The following is a 19,783-nucleotide window of genomic DNA, read 5'->3' on the forward strand; positions in this document are numbered from 1 at the left end:
CTGGTACTGGCTGGACAAGGAGACTAGGGACAAGGTGTACGGATGGGAGGGGGAAATTGGGACTAAGTGTGGGGAGGGGTAGAGACTTGGACTCTGACAGCGAGCTGAAAGGGGGAGATTAGGACTGACCAAGCAAGGAGACTGGGTCTGGTTTGAGAAGCCTGAGGAGTGAAGACTAGGACTAGGTGGACAATGAGAATGGGCCTGGTATAAGGATCCTGGGGTAGAAGACAGTCAGGACTAGGAAAGGGACAAGTTAGAGGGGATGGGGCAGAAGGGGTCGAGCTTAGGGGAAATGATCAGAAGAATCTGTGAACACTGGAGCACATTCCCCTCCAAAGCTTGGAATGGAAGCCAAGATTCTTGAGTCTCATCATTCCTCCATTGTCAGTGAAACCTACAGGCACAGTATGTGTCTCACTCCCCACTTGTGCTAGTTCATATAAAGGATGACCGCATACTATTGCTATTAGTTGCTCAGTTAGCTCAAGTGGCAGAGGTAAAGTTTCCAACCCTGCTGATGTGGGTGTCAATATGATGCCACACAATGCAATTTCTATTTTTTCAATATGATTTTTTAAAAACCTAGGAAATTACACAGGAAAACTATGTTAAACACACAATTAAGGTTGCAAAGACAAGCACTCAAAAGTTAGGAAATGCTAGATTTAAAGTTGTCTGTATTACCTTGATTCATCCCCTTTGTGTTTATGCCTTGTGATAGTCTTTAGTAACATGATCACATATGATTTTTTTCCACAGGACTCCTGCCTTATTCAGTGTATAGAATTGTCTTGCTGCAAGGATGAATCAGGGTTATGTAATAAAGGAGGTTGTCGCTTGTAGGGCCTCTCCTCATTTGTTGCAGAAATTGAAGGGTGTGTAGTGAATAAAGCAGGGATTAAGAGAAGAGAAATGATGGTTTCATGGCCAAAGCAGTTGGATACTGCCCTGGAGATTTTGCCCCTGCCTCTGCCACTCCTGTGTGATGTTAAACAAGTCATTTAACCCAAGCTTTTCAGAGGTGGTCACTACCTATGTGCTCCTCATTTTCTGGATGCCTGACTTGAGATCCTGAGGTCTGACTTTTGCAGAAGTGCTGTGTGCTCACAAATGCAACTGCAATAATTGAGAGCTGTGCTTCAAAGTGCTATATAATGCTAAGTACTCTGAAAAGTCGAGTCTTAGGTGTCTCAAGTTGCACACTCAAAATTAAAGGATATATTTACCTTAATCTCTCTGTGCCTCAGCTCCCATCTGTAAAATGGGGGTACCATCCTATCACTTTACAGGGGTGTTGTGAAGATAAATTAATTGTGGAACACTCAGATACTATACTGAAAAACACCATTAAAAGCCCATGAGGAAATTAATAATTTGATCTTCATAACGGAGTTTGAATAGTGTACAGTAGATAAGGCCCGGGACAACACACTGAACAGTGATGAAAAAACAAAATATTCCATAACTGCTCATTAAGTGAACACAGTCTGTCCTGTGTACTGAATGAAGCAAAGGGTCCTGTGGGAAAAACAGTATGTGATCACATAATTAAAAACTGTATTATAATGCGTATGCACAAGAGGACAGAATTAAGGTTGCACAGGGAAATGTCTCCTTTCCAAACTTTTGCAGTCCTTTTGAAGTCACCCACAGCATGGCTGCAGGACTCATGCATTGTTACTCCTGATCTCAATTTTTCAAATGTATGCTCTTCATGATCAGATCCTCATTCCCAGGCTTCCATCTCACTAATTTTCCAAATCACCTCCTCACCTCCACTCTTCCATCTTCCTACTCTCCCATCCCTCAGAGATCTCTTCTTCCTCACTCCTCCATTAACTGTCCTGCCCCCAACTCCCAGCACAACTCCTCACCCCGGAACCCTCCATCCTATCCAATTCTACAGAATGCAGCCGGGCTCCTCACCTGCTCCTGGGCTTCTGCACCACCCAGCTCAGCTCCTCCACATCCTCTTTCCCTTCTGTGTACTTTTTAGCTCCTCACTCCTGTGTTTCTACACGCCTGGGTGCCCACCCTTCCTCTATCAGCATGTCAACCACAAAACACACACAAATACACACCCCCCTCCCACCCATTGCCTTATAGATCCCAACTCTCCATCCCGCCGGGCTGCAGTGGAAGCGCTGGGCCTGGGCCAAGGGCATGGTAAGAGCGGTAACTGCTTCACTTTCCCACAACCCTTGGGCAGACAGATACCTCGCACGAGTGCGCTACGGGTGCAGTGGTGGTAGCAGAGGGGAAGAGGGTGGGAAAAGGCGCCTCTTGCCTTTGTGAGGCAGGGCAAGGAGCATACTGCGGATGCCACGGGCCGTTCCAGCGCAGGAGCCAGGGTGGGGCCAGCTGGGAGCTGCTGATGGTTCTTGAACACAAAGCTGAAGCAAAGCCTTAAACAAACAGGGCTAAAGACCACCAGGCAGCGGCACGCTTGTGGAATGGAGCCCTGGGCCCCGTCTCCACCCCTCCTCTCCCCACACCCATCACCCCCATCGCTGGCTGAGCAAGGATGCAACTGCGGGCGGGTGTCGCAGAGTTTCCTCTGCGTCAAGGGAGGTGCGGCTCCCCCTGCTCAGCCCTGCCCTCCCTCCTTCCACCGGCGCCGCCCCCCCCCCTTTTTTTTTTTTTTTTTTTTTTTTTTTGTTGTGTCCGCCTTTAAGCCGCCGCTGCATAGAGGGCTGGGCACATGTGCGCCTGCATCTCGCTCTCCATCACGCACACAAGCCCTACGACAAACACGCTCATTCATTCACTCCAAGCACACAGGGCGAAGCCAGCCTCCGCCGCAGGGCCTCGCCCCAAAGAAAGGTAGGTAAGGGGGCCGCACCGCCGGACAAGGGGGCATGTCTGGGGCGCGGGGAGCGGGATGGAGAGGGATCAGCAGGATCCCCCCACAGGATGCTCTCGGCTTTAGTGCTCCCAAGCCATCTTGTGTGGGTCCTGCTCTGGCAGAGCGGGATGGAAGGAAACGCATGATCGGGAGGCACCGTTTGCCGGTGGTGGGGTTCGTGGGCACCGGAGAGCTCACGCTGGGGGTGGGAAGAGAGACCCGCCCGCTTATCTGTATGTGCTGGGAGGGGAAGTGGTTTCTCTCCGCCCGGTGTTTCCCCTCTCGTAGAAGCCAGGGGCATTGTCACTGAACATCGCCTGTTCGGAGGGAAGCGTGTTTGGGGAAACAACAGTATGGCCAGATGGAAAGAGCCGCCTTGTGCTTTGATTCGGTGGGGTTGGGTTTCTTTCTTCCTTTCTTTCTCTTTGGCGGGCAGTTCCTCTCCTGGTGTGGATCAAAAGCATTTCGTTCAGGTCCCGCGGGTTGTGTAAAACGCCTTCATTGCTTGTGTGTCTGCAGCGCAGGGAAGGGAGCATTTAATCTGGAGATCTGCCTTTCTGGATGGAGCTATTTCGGTGGCTTCAAGGCTTATTAAGAGGAGACTGCCTGATCTTAATCGTTTAAGCTGTTTGGGGGATGAAAGAGGATGAATAGCGCCGGTGGCGGCTGTAGCGGTTCCCAAATCTGCATCTCTCTCTCTCTCTCTCTCTCTCTAACTGGAGGGCGGCGAACGGAGAAGAGGTTTAGGGAAATATCTTCAGAAGGCAGGATCTGCTCAGCTGAGGCTACTGGCATATTATTTTGGAGACGGGGCGAGGGGCCTGGATCTAAGATCATTTTAGCGGTGGTGGGGAGGAAGAGGTCCGGATGCTGTCTCATTCTATGTATTCAATGGTCATGGCCAGTGCTTGTTCCTCCTTCTCCCCCGCCTTCCGAATCCCAGTCTGGCTGGAGTAACTCTGGGGGAAGGGGGGCAAGGCTGGTCTACCGTGATGTCAGCCATGTTTGGGTGGGTATGTTAATGAGGATTTCTCTCCAGCCTTGTTCGGTCTTGGGTCGTCCTCCCCCTCGTCCCCCTCCCCCGCATTTTAAGGCTCATCCCCTCTCTCCAGCACCCATGTACAAAATATATATCTCAGAGAGAGGGGAGATTCACGCCTGTAATTTTCATGCTGTGTTTGGACTCTGCGCTATCGGATTCCTTTGATAATCCCCCTCATTGCCTACATGCTCCTGTAATATTTTCCTTTGGGGCTTGCTAGGATGAGAATGAACAGCCAGACAGGCAGAGAGGTTCAGCATTTCTCTGCCATACTTTGTGTCGGTTGAGAAAGCACATAGGATTTTTAAAAGGTATCATCGCCTCCCTGCCCTTAGAGATGCAAAGGAATGTAGATTTCTATTGCAGAGAATTGAATGTTATTTGTTAAATTTTGCAGTCAAAGTTTTATATTACCGTGTGGATCAGCCATTTTAGACCATCTCGTATTTAGTATTGCTACATATCAATCACAGTGAGTGTAGTAGCATTGGTTTATAGGAAACCCTAACTATTTTCAAAACACAGTCTTCCTCTTAGGAGGCAATTATTATTTTTAATAGAGGATAAAAATGCTGGTTTCTCCCAATTTCTTTTTCCCTCAAAAATGCATAAATTAGCACTAGTGATTTCATAAGAGTCAGGTGTTACATCAGCCGTTATGCATGTGCACACAGGTATGTTCTCCAGACAACTTTCTCCCTTTGATAAAAATGACACAATTTCACCCAAATCCTTCTGTGTTGCAACTTACTTTCCAGACATCCATTTGTATTGATCTTTTCTGCATTAAAAAGAAAATTTAGTTAACTAAATGTTAGAAAACCCAAATCAGGATTTCTCCATTTTGGACTCCATTGAAGGATTGAATTTATGCATTGGCGCTATTAAGAAAATAGCTCCTTACACACACACAACTCCCTAGGAGCTCAATATTACACTCTAAATACAAGGGGAGGGGAGCCTTCCTGTTGATTTAGGTCTTAGAATCCAAAATTGGGTCCACTCATAGAAGTTCAGATGTGCCACCAACAGTGGAATTAAGAAGTTGCTGATGCAATTCCAAGTTACTTTTTCAGAATACAGCTGATTCATAGATTCCAAGATGCCAAAAGGGACAATTGGGACCATCCAGTCTGACCTACTGTATAACATAGATCATAGAACTTCCCCAAAATAATTCCTTTTAGAAAAATAACCAGTATTGATTTTAAAATTGTTGGTGATGAAGAATCCACCACAACCCTTGGTAAGTTGTTCAAATGGTTAATTACTCTGATTGTTAAAAAACATATGCCTTATTTCCTGTCTGAATTTTTGTTCTCAGTATTTTAAATTATTGTAAAATGTTAGTATCCTTTAATATTAAAGGAAAATATTTTCCTTCATGTTCCTTCCTATCAGGCTTCTCTTTGTCATCCTCTTCTTTTGGTAATTATCTCATGACATAAGTATCAGTAGCAATTTTTCAGGCAAGCGATTTGGCAACTACATAGTTTCCTGAAGGTGCTGTCATGTTGTTAAATTATTTTTGGTTAGTTACGGAGACTATTTTGTCCACACTTACTACATTTTTCATTTTAATCCCCTCTAATGCAAAAGAATATCTGAACTTTTCACCAATTAAATATTAAGTTCTATAAAATCTACTATGAAGTTACTTACAGTTGAGTGAATTAAGATGGCTGACAAAACTGCTTTACTTAATGCAAGCTTTTAGCACTTTTGGTCCTTATATGCAGAGTTGGTAACAATTCTTATATTTACATGGCCTAGTAGCTTCTGTTATAAAAGATTCTTGTGAGCTTTTTTTAGAAACGCTAACACATCCACTGTTTGCAGCAGGTCTTTGAAGTTTTGCACAGAGAAGCACCCAGGCTAGAGAAGTACATTTTTCTTTTGTCCTCTGAAATTTCATACAGATTTAACTCCTTTTCCCTTTTTCACTTGTATTTCTCAGGGAAAATTTAGCAAACTGCCATAATAATAACTGAATACCAACGTTCTAAAGACCTGGGCCCACACCACCAAATAGCAGCAGAACACACTGTACTTGGTATGCACATCTCAGGTGAGTACCCTAAACACTGGGCTAAAAGTTAGGAGGGAAGTCATCTTGTGTGGAACTGCACACCTACAGGGTCGGGCCCCTCAGGTGAGTAAGACGGAGGAGGCCGTTAGTGCATCACACTGGGGCTTAAGAATCTGGATGTCTAGAATAAGGCAGCAGTGCACATGCTCAAAGGCAGGGATATAGGTGTTTAGGGAAGTTTTGCTGGAAAAACATAGGTGATGAGTGAGGTTAGATTGCAGCTGAAAAAGGGGTTTGGGAATAGTAGTGGTACCTAAATCTGGGATTTAGGTGCCTAAAGTGGCAGTTAGGAAGCTAGATCCCTTTATGAATCTGGCCCTTTGTAATATTTAAAATACCTTTATGTAACCCTTCTGCCCGTCAGAGTTGGCAGCAACAAGGGCCGGGTTCAATATCTAGGGTATCCATGCCAATAACACAATGCAAACCGGCTTGAGCCCCCACCCAGTGACCTGGGACAAATATATACCACCCCCGCTGGGCGCCTCCAAGAGGCAATACTTCCCCTCTCGCAAGCACATAGTCTGAGTGTGGCAAAAAGCCTTTTAATAACAGAGAGAAACAATGTGGCATTATGTTGGGGAAACACCACCAACAGGATTCATAACACAACCCATGAGCAAAAAACCCACCTCAAGCAAATTGGGGCATGCCCCTTTCCCTTTGGTTCTTGAGTCCAGCAACCCCAAATCACCCAAAGTCCCAAAAGTCCAATGACCCAAAAGTCTCTGTCCCTGGTCAGGGCAGCCCCAGAGTTCGAAAGTTTATCTGTGGAGCTTTACCTCCCAACCTGGGTGGAGATGGGGCGGGGGTAAGAGGCACCTTACATGATCTGAAGCTGACCAACCCACAGCCCCATAGGCCTCCGCTCTGCTCTGCCAGCCGCCCCACAAACTCCTTCGCTCAGCTCCGTGGCCCACAAGCAGCTCCCGCCATCCCACAAACTGCTCCACCAGCCAGTCCACAAACTGCTCCGCGTCCCACCAGCAGCTCCCGCCGTCCTACGAACTGCTCCACCAGCCTGTCCACAAGGCACTCCAGCCGTCCCGCAAACTGCTCCACAATATATCTTCAGGCTCCCCCACTACTTAACACAATGCTCAGTGATTTCAGCTCTTAGTCAGTTCAGCTCTTTGGTGAATTTAGCTTGTAGTAGGGGAGCCTCAGTGCTGGTGCACTATCAGCCCAAAGTGAGCTCAGCAGCCTGTGACTAGACTCCTAATGGAATCAAAATTAGCTCTGATATTCCACAGTGGAGAGAGGAGGAAGTGCAACTAGCATGTAAGGCCCTCACTAAGGGGCCCATACCACCAAGTATTAATACTTGTCCCCAGCCTCTCTCCCTTCACAGAGTTTTAAAACCCATGACCCTTGCCTAGCGAGTGCTACTTAGTTGATGGTGAGTCCCTCCATCATAACAAAAGGCCAAGTACAGTTCCAAGCACAGTTCCCATAATCAGCGTAACAACAATTTATTCTTCCTGCCCCAATAACAGAGACACTGGGGATCCCACAGCAGCCAAAGTGACCATTTGGGTAGCTATGGCCTCATTCTAGGCGGGGTGGGTGTGCCTATGCAAATGAGATCGGCCCCTGAAGTTCTTTTCCACAACTTGCCACACCTCACCACCAGATGTCAGGGTGGAGCTCATCCTGACACTGCTTACATTTATATCCTCTGCCACCTTAAGTAAGGCTTAAGGAGTAAGGGTTTTTGATAAACTCTTGATCATAATGTAATGGCAAATACATGATTAGGGCAGAAAAAGGAAAAACTCTGTGAATTTGCTTACCTTTGTGCCTTGTGTTGGCCTGGTGGATGTTTTCACTATTGCTTATCCATTGCCTCCTCCCAGTTATACTGGAGTTATGGGGACTTAAGCAGGGGTGCTGGAACAATTTGTATAGTGGGGGTGCTGAAAGTCACTGAACTGAACTGTAAACCCTGTATATGATGGAAACCACTTCAAGCCAGGGGGGTGCAGCAGCAACCCTAGTTCCAGCATCTATGAATTTCAGGTAGTAAACAATTGGCCCTGACTGACATACCCATAGAAAATAATCACAAAGCAAGTGAAGTCTTCACTGCATCTAAAGTGGAAATATCTGCAACTACCCCCATGTAAAACTGTAAAAGATTGTGTCCAGAAAAAATGGACATGGTGCAGGACTCATTCAGTAACTCTGCGTTGTGGGTCACTGATGGGGTCTATCAGGTCTTCTCTCCCTCCTGCTGTGGCATCAGAGCCCTAACATTCTCCACCAAAGGAAAATCCACTCAGACTGGGTAACCAACAAGACAGTTCTCCAGCGGCCTGAAAGGTCCAGAAGGAAATACCAATCAGGAACCAGCAGTTCAGTTAAGAAGGCTAGCCTGCTTTTGCTCAAGGGCAGAGCTAGGTGAGATTGGGATAGAGGAGGAGCTCATCAGGGCAAACCGGGAAACCAGGCCAAGGCCTTGCCCTAAGCACTGCAACTAAGCATTTGCATTTTGAAGGAATTTTCCCCCTCCTTGTTTAGAGGCGCAGACAGCCAAATCATGAGTTGCTGTTTTTGTTTAGAGCTTGATGCCAAGATTACAGCCCCAAGTAGGTGGCCAACTTTGCAGACTAAGGTGTGGATTAACTGCAGTACCACATGCAGCCCTGCCTGCCACACCTTGGACCCAGAAGTGGGACTGACATTTTTAGTAAAGGGGAACCATGGAACAGATCATACAACTCCTAGCTCAGCAGCAGCAGGTCCAGGCAGAGGCCCAGCAGCCCAGACTCGGCGAGCCACCCAATAGCAGCAAGCAAGCAATAATGGCAGTAACAGTTTTAGGAGGCAACACTGGAATGGATCACCAGCTGCTCCCACTCTGAAGTGACTCAGCCAGCCCCAGTATTGTCCTTTCCAAATTGGGACCTACTGCTAACCCTGAGACATATCTTGTTATGTTTGAGTGCATAGGCACAGCCACACAATGGGAGAAGGACACTTGAGCCACACGACTAGCCCCTTTTCTGGCTGGGGAAGCCCAGGTGGCCTACGTGGCCTTAGATGATGAAGCTGCAAAGGATTCTGATACCCTGAAAGCTACTGTTCTCGACCAACAAGGGGCATCGCCTGAGACGATTCTAGACAGAACATTTCCCACTGGGGGGCACAACCCCAGGCTGTGGCTTAGTGGTTAAAGGATTGAGCTGCCCACCAGCTCCAGCTGGCATCCCGCCCTCCAGCCAAGATTCTGGAGGTGTTGGTGCTCAAACATTCTGCCAACTGTCATCCAAACCTGAGTATGCTGATACAATCTCAGCACGGTGACAGTTCAACTCACAGAGGACTTTATGGCAGCAGGTTGGTCCAGCCAGAGTGAATGGCCCTTGTCTGGTGAAGCCTGGCCCCAACCTCCTGAGGAGTCAACTTGAGGTACTAGAAAGGGCCCAGGGGGTTCCCAGAGAAGTCCCCAAATGAGGGGTACCCTCCAAATGAAACCCAGAAGGCACCCCTTAAATGGTGGCAGTCAATGAAAGACACTAAACCTTGCATTACTTGGTGGTATCTGGAGTTAGAACGCTATGCCTTTTGTGTACACCAGCCAGATTCACAACATCAGAATGCAGATTTCTTTTCCTGGGAGGGTGGCATTATTGCAGAGGAGGGAGATTGGGTCAATAGGCCCATTCTGCAGGGTGGAGGTGTGTGATGGGGTCTATTAGGCCTTCTCTGCCCCCTGCTGGAGGCATCACTGCCCAAAACTCCTAGCCCAAGGAAAATCTTCTAAGAACAAGCGATCAACAAGCCAGTCCTCCAAGGGCCAGGAGAATATATTGACTGCTCAGGAACCAGCAGGCCAGTTAAGAACTTTGCAGATTAAGGTGGGGAGAGGTCCTGAAGGGGGCACTACAGAGCATCTTTGCATGTCACAGTGACAAGTGCTGAGAAGTCTATAGAATCTGATGAGAAGATTAGAGGCACAAGAGATAAAATTAGGATCTGTTCAGGCCACAATTGAGCTGATTATTAGAGACAACCTACAAATGCAGAACAAAAATGACACTCAAGAATTCCAAAATAAAATAATCTTAGATATTCCCTAGATGTGCGATTGGAGATCCCCAAATATAAGCCCCAGCTGTGCCACTGATTTGCAAGGAGAAAGTTGTCATTGAGTTAATGAACCGTCAACTGTCAACAAATATTTACTGAAGTCTGACGATTCTGTGAAGAATAGTTTCTACCCCTAGCTAATTCATATTGTTTGTCCAAAAATTCAGAAAGAATCCTCCAATGGACCTGAGTGTCGGGATGAGAGAACAGGAGGGAGAAATGAAGGACTTATTTGGCCTGTATTTGAGATTGTGAAAGAAGTCTCTGTTCTAAGAGAGATCCCAGGAAGAGCATTTATTAGGAACTGAGGGCTATCTTCACTTTTAAAATAAGAAAGCATAACTTCATTGAAGTCAGAAGATATGCACCTACTTTCATGATTGGTAAATTTGGTCCTGAGTCTTTAAATTATTTTCCCAGGATCAAAACATTTAATTGGGGTCGGGGCATTTCAGGGGGAGACACTCATTGTTTCTCATGCCTCCAAACCAAAGGTCCATTTCTGAGCCTATAAGCAAGATTGTAATGTCACATTTTCTATGTTATATTCCTGCACATCTCAGGTAGAATCACAAGGGAACACACAGAACTGGGTCCCTCTTTATATGGATGAGTTCACATCTTTCCTAAGGGAAAGATCAAGTCAGATGCAGCTTGAGTCCTCATCTGTTTCTACCACACTGGTTGATAATTTTTTGGAGTCGAGCCTTAGCGACAATATGGATGAAACTGAGAACACCATGTTTTCCTAACAGATTTAAAGTTCTTAATGTACACTTGTATAACCGTTTTATAATGGGAAACTTGTATTAACTTTTTGGTATGTATAACTACATTAATTAACTAGGGCAAAATGCTATAACATGCAGCTCCTACTGAGGAGCAGTGTAATGGCCACTCCTATACTTTTCCATCTTGTAGGGTGCAGAAGGGTAACAATAGGCTTCACTTGGTGGGAAGAAGACAGTACAAGGAATATGCTGCTGCATTGCAGCAATAGTTCATGTCTATTAAACAGAGTATGGTAACATAGTGTAGCTCTTCCTCTCAGCTGCCTGCAAATAGGTCTTCACCAACCTTAGCCATTCTTCACACTCACAGTCTGCCTCCAAAACTTGGATCAATCCTACTACCTTTCCCCACCCATTCCTATTTCCCAGTCAGAACTGATGTCCTTCAGATCTTCCCCCAGGTCCTATCAGCAGCACTGGTCTACTTCTTCTCAGCTCAGCAACGCTCTCTGCTCCTGCTCTTTTTCTTTTCCTGTCCCAGCATCAGCTTCCACTGTCCTGCTCTATATTTGAATCGACTCCTGCAAGGTTCCTGTAAGGTGCTGAGCATCCTCATCTTAGTTTTGCAGCTTTTTGCACATAAATCTCAGGGATGGGTAAGCATCATCATCATTTTACAGACGGGAAAACTGAAGCATGGAGATGTGACTTGATCAAGGTCAGAAAGCCACCCAGTGGCAGAATGAGGATAGAATCTTGACGACTTGTCTGGTATCTTATCTCCTGAACTACACGATCCTTCATGGGAGTCAATGGGACATTTTGTGAATGGGAGAAGAAGGCACTTAACACCTTGCAGACTGGACTTTAAACTGTTCTGGCACTTTCTCACAAAGTTAGGTGAATATGGCATGAACTCCATAAATCCTTTCACACCATGCATTCCACCTTTTCCTAACTCTTCAAAGTTATGAATAGAGCTACTCCTGAAAGGAATATTGAGCTCTGAGAACATGAATCTCTTACTTCTGTTAGTGAGTAATCTTGAATTTAAAAGGAAATTAATTCCATTTTTCTTTTTTCTATTTTGAATGTGTAGGAATAGTGTATTATATTATAATTAAGTGAGACTTTTCAAACTAACGAGAAATTCTGCTCTATTTGGTGTTTGTTGCTAGTCTTTTATAAAGCTTTAAAATGTGATGTCTTCATTTTGTCTTTGTTTCCTTTATGTAAATGTCCAAATGAGGGCTGAAACCAAATAAATAGAATGTATTAATTAGTGTATTGAGACTCTTTCTCATTCTTTTTGATGAATGCTTTTAATTTTGATTAAATACAAAATAAACTATAAAAATAAAATAAAAAAGAAATAAAATACATTACAATACACCTTCCATTAAAGGTGTGTTGGGATCTATATATTTTCAGATGATAGTATGTTCCCTTTTGAAAGCTATGAATCTAAAAACAATTATGTTTTACTTTATGTCAAAATAGATCTTTTCTATGGCTCTTTGCTGTTGAGTTACATCAATCAGTGTAATAATATTCTACTGTACTTTATAAACTAAAATTGCCTTACATATATATTTGCATATAGACTGATGCTGTGATTACAGCTATAGAATTTCTGGGTCAGCTATGTTTATTTTACTTTCAAATTTGTATGCAAGTCTACATAAGTTTTGTGCATGTTTTTCCCTATTGTGAAAATCTCCAGCACCATCACTTTTTAATTATTTATTCGTACTACATAATTGACAGCGCTTGGAAAACAGTGCATATCCAGAAAGTTGCACTCATATATTAATATATACATCTTAGCGGATAAGCCTGAAAAGGATTGTTGAGCCAGATTCAAGTTTAAATGCTAATAAAAGGATTTAAGTATTGATGATGGTCTCTGGTATGGTGGAAGACAGTGCAAAGCTGCTACAACTCTTAATGAAAGAGCAGGAATGGGTGGCAGTGAACCCCCCCTAAGTGGGCAGGACCAGCAGAAAAAAGCTGTCTAGCCAGGCTGCTTAGAGAATGTATCTATTCAGATTCTCCCACTGGTGAAGTTCCTGTGGAGTCTGATTGGAAATTTGAACTCCTCTCCGCCTCCTGACAAACTCCATCTGCCTCACATCATCATTAAGTGTCCGTAGTCATCCGCGGACTGTTGTGCCGGCAAGAGTGACCACGCTTGATGGTGTCACACCATGTATCGTGTAGTGAAGTTCCCAGATCTGGCTTAGTCCTGTGAATCCATGTATCTCTGGGATGGCCCTTTGGGCGGTGCCAGTTAGGGTTAGGGCATGCTTCCCTTCATGGTTCAATGGAAAGTTTGAGAGCCTGGGATGTTTTTGTCTCTCCTGCTGACATGGCCAAAAAGCATACAACACCACTTTTTAATATAAAGAACTATTGAAGGAAGGTCAAATCTTGGTGAGATTATGACATTTAGCACAAAGTCAAACTGCTTTATGCTGAGGATTTGGCGCTGACAGTGCATATGTAATGCCTCTAGCTGCTCCAAGTCTGCCTGTGAGAGGGTCCAGGTTTCTTATCCACATAGCAATAGAGGTCATAGGTCCCAACTTCCCCTCTACCCAGGGGGTGCTCGAACCCCCCTCCACCCCAGGCCCTGCCCCAACTCCACCCCTTCCCTCAAGCCCCTGCCCCGACTCCACCCCTTCCCCCAAGCCCTTGTCCTCTTCCCGCCCCTGCTCCAACCCTTCCCCACCTCTTTCCACCCCCTCCCCCAAGGACGCCCCATCCCTGCTCCTCCCCTTCCCTCCCGAAGCCGATCTGCACGCCATGAAACAGCTGTTCGCGGAGGGCAGGAGGTGCTGGGAGGGAGCAAGAGGAGTGATCAATGGGGCCGCCAGCAGGGGAGAGGTTCTGGGGGCCACGGGGGGAGAGGGGGAGCTTGGCTGCAGGTGGGTGTTGAGCACAATTTAATTTTTCTGTGTGGGTGCTCCAGCCATGGAGCATCCATGGAGTTGGTGCCTATGATACAGGTAGTACACAGATTTGATAGGCCCTGGATTTTGTCTCAGTGCAAAGATGTTTTTGGGTCCGTAAGCGAGACTTGTACCCCAAAAGCAATGTAGTTTTGTGAAGGATTTAAAATGGTTATAGGGAAATGTTGGGTCTATTATAGTATCTTGTGTTGGAATGTCATTAGCTCCTAACTACATTTGTAATGGTATTATTATTGGGGAACTGTTTTTTTTCCTTAATGCTAGGTAACATATAAGTGACATGGTCTAAATTTACCTATCAGTCAGTACTATATGACTTTATCAGCCTTCTTAGAAAGTAACCAGGAATGGGCCTAATGTGGCTAAACAGCAGATTATCTGGCAGTAATGCCAAACTCAGGAGTTCACTACTTGGAAGATAAACCAAAAATAAGCCTATGAGATTTATTTCCAACATATAATGCAAACACAGTCCATTTCTAGATTAGGTACTTGTGACAGGTTCGCCCTGGGGGGCCACCTGGAACTGGGATATCACTGAGCCCTCTGACTCACCAGCCTGGTCTCTCTCTCTCACACTGTGTTGCTGTGACAAGTTGCAAAGGCCTGTAACCTTGCACTTTCACCAGCATTCACACAGATAGGGACACACCCAGCTGCAGTCACAGCAGGCTCTTTAACCACCAGCCTCCCATCCTAGGTCCCCAGAGCAGTACCTTCCTGCCCTGGTCAAATCTGGCCAGTATATGGGTTTAACACCTGGTCCCTCAATGTGAAGAGGAGCATGCACACTTGTGGTAACCAAGCTGAGATTTTCCCCCAGACACTTTAGTCAATCGCATACTGGTTTGGATTAAAACATAAAATAAATTCATTAACTACAAAAGATAGATTTTAAGTGATTATAAGATCAAAGCATATTACAGAGCAAATAAACAAAAACACAACCTAAGCTTAATATACTAAAGAAATTGGATATGAGTAGTAAATTCTCTCCCTAAATGTTGATTCAAGCAGGCTGCAGAGATTCTTAAGGGGCTAGCTGCACTTGTTTGCAGCTTAAAAGCCCCAGGTGTTACTTTCACAGGCCAAAAATTGCTTTTAGCCTAAGTCCAGCACTTCCTCCCAGTTCAGTCCTTGTTCCTCAGGTGTTTCCAAGAGTCTCTTTGAGGTGGGGAGTCAGTGAAGACCCTCAATGATTTCACTTCCCTCCCTTAAATAGCTTTTGCATATGGCGGGAACCCTTTGTCTCCACACTTCCTTCCCTTGCCAGTCAGTGGAAAATCATTGGTATTCCAAGATGGAGTCCAGTACCAGGTGACCTGGTCTCCTGTCCCTGTAGGGTCCTGACAGCCATGAGTCAGAGGCTGTTTACAATGTCCTCAGGAAAGCTCCAAGGTGGGAGATAAGCTTTTCCTAAGGCCTATTGTTCTTCCTAATGGTTCATTAACTTCCCAGCCAGCCATCTAGACTGAGTGCATTCTGCCTAGTGGGCATTCCCCATGTGTAAACACATTTGTAATAGATACATAGACAATATTCCTAACTTCAGATACAAAAAAGGCACATGCATACAAATAGTAGTAAATCATAACCTTTCCAAAGATATCTCACATGACCCTATCTTGCATAAAATACATCATAGTTATTGTATAATCATATCATAAATATATCACTGTCAAGAATATGGGGTGCAGAGTCACAGCATTACAGTACCATCCCAAGGAAACTTAAAGGAAAATACCCTAGGGTTGGGATGGGCAATACCATGTTCCCTGTTTGTCCATCAGGAGCCATGTTTTGTATTTTGCCATATCACTACCTCCTCATCAGTAACCAACCCACTCCAAGTAAACAGAAGGCCTGCGTTACACAGGAGGTCAGATTAGATGATCACAATGTTCCCTTCTGGCCTTAGAATCTAGTAAAAGTCATGTTAGAGTGCTTAGTAGTTTTGGTTACATCCATGACTCCAGGTAATAAAGCCCAACATTTAGTACAACACAGAAGTTCTTTGTATTCAGCCTTATGAAAAATCACTGGTTTAAAGTACTCTTTGTTTTATTTTATTATTTTAGGGACAAGGTCTGTCTTCTATTCCAGCGGTTCTCAAACTTTAGCAAACCAAAGAACCCCACATTTTGATTTAAAACAGACAGAACAGAATGGAAATGGCTCATACAAAATGTGAAGGGGTGATAGGATTTCATTACAAATGCCTATTGTCTCAGATAAGTAAAGAGAAAAGACACCCCACCTTTTTTGTTGTGGCATGTTATTGCTGGTTGTCATATGCCTTTTGCTTTATGGACGTGCTATAATACATATCGCATTATGCTGAAACTTTCACTGTTTTTGTTGGGAACCTAACTGCTTGGTGAAAGAACATCTAACTTGACACAAGGTCCAGGACATGATTTACCATAATATTTGCCCTATTGTGACAGGTAACATTCTTGGCATATGTTCTCTCCTAAATGACCCATTCTGGAATAAATCACATAAATCATTGGGGTAATCTGATTTTTATTTAGAAAATTAGTTATGTCGCATATAATGCTCTGTCCGTTTGCTTAAGTGGACAATAAGGTGCTGAAGAAATGAGGCAGCAATTCAGGTTGTTTTATAAAGGGAAGAAATAATGCATAGTTTACAATGAGATACATGGGGTGAACGTGAAATTATATAAGGGCAAAAGTGGCCGGCAATTTGATCATATTGAGCTTGGATTGAACATAGCATATATGAAAAAAGCATTCCCATTACTATATGTATAAGAGCTGAAAAGCAAGAAATAATAATAATAAAAATAAAAAAGAAGTAGCAGAAGCTAGGACATGTCATAATTCCTGTATGCCCCAACAGTGCATAGAAATACTTCAGAAATGAACATTTATGAATCTTCCTCTTCAAATTTGTTCCTTAAGATTAAAAGTATTTGAGAGATTAATTTAAATTATAGGCTAATTTATATGGAGCCAAGATAGTGAGGCTAGGAATTATTTTGCTTTCATTACAAGATAACAGTTAAACATGTGGTCATGATCCAATTTTAGAAGATATTGATTTAGGTTAGATATTAGGCAAAAATTTCCCCAAAGGCTTAGGGAGTAAAGAGAATCTGATCTGGGAACCTGTAGAAGTTACAAGCATCTGAGAATTCACAACAATTTGAATATGACATGTTGGTCATTCAGTGAAGTAGTGAAATGGACTAGATGGACCGATTATACTTAGCACTGTTTTTTTTTTTATGTTTTAATTTCCCTTCCATTCAGTTACCAGAGGTTTTTGAAAATAATTCTATTCTAGTTTTTTAGTCTTTGGGAAAGATTGCTTGTTCCATCATTCACATTTCTTGCTAGAAGAAATTACTCTTATAGGTTACATTTTAAAATTGACAGTGTCAAGGTTCCTCCCCCACTCTGAACTCTAGGGTACAGATGTGGGGACCTGCATGAAAAACCTCCTAAGCTTATCTTTACCAGCTTAGGTCAAAACTTCCCCAAGGTACAAAATATTCCACCCTTTGTCCTTGGATTGGCCGCTGCCACCACCAAACTAATACTGGTTACTGGGGAAGAGCTGTTTGGACGCGTCTTTCCCCCCAAAATACTTCCCAAAATCTTGCACCCTACTTCCTGGACAAGGTTTGGTAAAAAGCCTCACCAATTTGCCTAGGTGACTACAGACCCAGACCCTTGGATCTTAAGAACAATGAACAATCCTCCCAACACTTGCACCCCCCCTTTCCTGGGAAATGTTGGATAAAAAGCCTCACCAATTTGCATAGGTGACCACAGACCCAAACCCTTGGATCTGAGAACAATGAAAAAGCATTCAGTTTTCTTACAAGAAGATTTTTAATAAAAATAGAAGTAAATAGAAATAAAGAAATCCCCCCTGTAAAATCAGGATGGTAGATATCTTACAGGGTAATTAGAGTCAAAAACATAGAGAATCCCTCTAGGCAAAACCTTAAGTTACAAAAAAGATACACAGACAGAAATAATTATTCTATTCATCACAATTCTTTTCTCAGCCATTTAAAGAAATCATAATCTAACACATACCTAGCTAGATTACTTACTAAAAGTTCTAAGACTCCATTCCTGGTCTATCCCTGGCAGAAACCAGCATATAGACAGACACACAGACCCTTTGTTTCTCTCCCTCCTCCCAGCTTTTGAAAGTATCTTGTGTCCTCATTGGTCATTTTGGTCAGGTGCCAGCGAGGTTACCTTTAGCTTCTTAACCCTTTACAGGTGAGAGGAGCTTTCCCCTGGCCAGGAGGGATTTCAAAGGGGTTTACCCTTCCCTTTATATTTATGACAGACAGGTTTCAGAGTAACAGCTGTGTTAGTCTGTATTTGCAAAAAGAAAAGGAGTACTTGTGTCACCTTAGAGACTAACCAATTTATTTGAGCATAAGCTTTCGTGAACTACAGCTCACTTCATCGGATGCATACTGTGGAAAGTACAGAAGATCTTGAAAGTCTTGTTTAAGAAGTCTGTTTCATTCTCTGGAAGCTTAAAATATAGTTCAAGGGTATACTACTGAAAAATCAGTGGAAACACCTATGTCTCTAAGGATTACGGTTGTCACTTCAATGGAACGACTCATGTATTTAAAATATTATTATTTATATGCTGAGAGCGCCTAAAGATTCCAGTCAGGGTTGGGACCGCATTGTGCTAGGCACTGTACACACAATAGAATAGAACAGCATTTCTCAAACTGGGGTCGGTGGATACCTGGGGATCTGTGAGGGTACTCCAGGGGCCCCACGGGCCCCGCTGATCAACTCCTCCCTCTTCCTCCTAAGCACCTTCTGCATGCTGGAAAACAGCAGTTCAGCAGTGTGCAGAAGGTGCTGGGAGGGAGGAGAAGGAGTGGGGACAGAACGTGCTTGGAGGAGGGAGTGGAATAATTTTCGGGTGCTGCCGGCCCCATTGATCAACTCTTCCCCCTACCTCCCATTGCCTCCTGCTTTGCTGAACAGCTGTTCCCTACCATGCAGGAGGCACTGGGAGGGAGGGGGAGGAGGGGGGACGAGGTGCGCTTGTGGGAGGGGATGGAAAGGGGTGCAGAAGAGGAGGGGGAGAGGTGGATCAGGGATGGGAAGAAGTGGAGTGGGGGTGGGGCCTTGGGGAAGGGGTGGGTTGGAGTGGGGGGCAGGGCCTGGGGCTGAGCAGGATGCTTGGGAGTCTGTGACATTTTTTAAAATCAAAATGGGGGTCTTCGGGTTGCTAAAGTTTGAGAACTGCTGGAATAGAAGACACACCCTCTCCCTAAAAGGCAAGGTAAACATACAGAGATAACAAAAAAATATGATACTATTTCTTGTCACTTTTTCCTTTATATAACGCCCCCACTCTCCCACCAATCTCTGCTGTGTTCCGCTGCTAGTTCATTATGTGCTTAAGTACTTTTCAGAACTGGTGCCTTTGTAGGCCCCATTTCTAGTTCAACGCATGCCAGAATGCCCCCTAACTGATGCACATGTACAGTATGCTGCACAAACAGTATTAAAGTGTGGAAAACATTCTACTCAGCAGTCACCCCATGTACAGCTTTTGTCACTCATTTGCAGATTATTCTGCCAAAGTAGAAATTAAAGGGGTAATGTGGATTGTGCATGGGAGCCAATTTCAGGCCTGGAGGCATACATGCACCAATGGTATCTTCAAGACCCTGCTTCAGAATGCTCCTCTGGGGCATGTGACCCAGAAGGCCTGCGGAGCAACCTTCCTGCCACTTTTAGGGAAGCCAAAATAGGAGTGGAAAACTTTTGTTTTGTGCATGGGAGTCTGGTCAGGATGTGAATCTTGGAATATAGAGTAATGTAGTCATTAATGCTAATTTAAAAGGGCTTTCTGAGGCCAATTTATAGTCTACAGTATCCTCTAGAGACTTGAAAACAGATACTCTTGATTTTCCCTTTTTCTACTTAACAAGTGTTTATTTTATGTTTTTCTATCAAAGCAAGCATACAAATAGGTTTTGTT

At 44.3% G+C, this 19,783-nt stretch overlaps 1 protein-coding gene across 1 annotated transcript in view; it reads left to right on the top strand.

Moving 5' to 3' along the window:
• The first annotated feature begins 2,673 nt into the window (after positions 1 to 2,673).
• The window catches only part of SLC6A15 (solute carrier family 6 member 15), a 51,207-nt gene continuing 34,097 nt past the window's right edge, over positions 2,674 to 19,783 (top strand). The window contains exon 1 of the mRNA XM_077807708.1: positions 2,674 to 2,826. The gene's annotated coding sequence lies outside the window, so the exon portion shown is untranslated. The remainder of the gene's footprint in view (positions 2,827 to 19,783) is intronic.

The sequence above is a fragment of the Eretmochelys imbricata genome, chromosome 1, assembly GCF_965152235.1.
Source record: "Eretmochelys imbricata isolate rEreImb1 chromosome 1, rEreImb1.hap1, whole genome shotgun sequence".
Lineage (NCBI taxonomy): Eukaryota > Metazoa > Chordata > Testudines > Cheloniidae > Eretmochelys > Eretmochelys imbricata.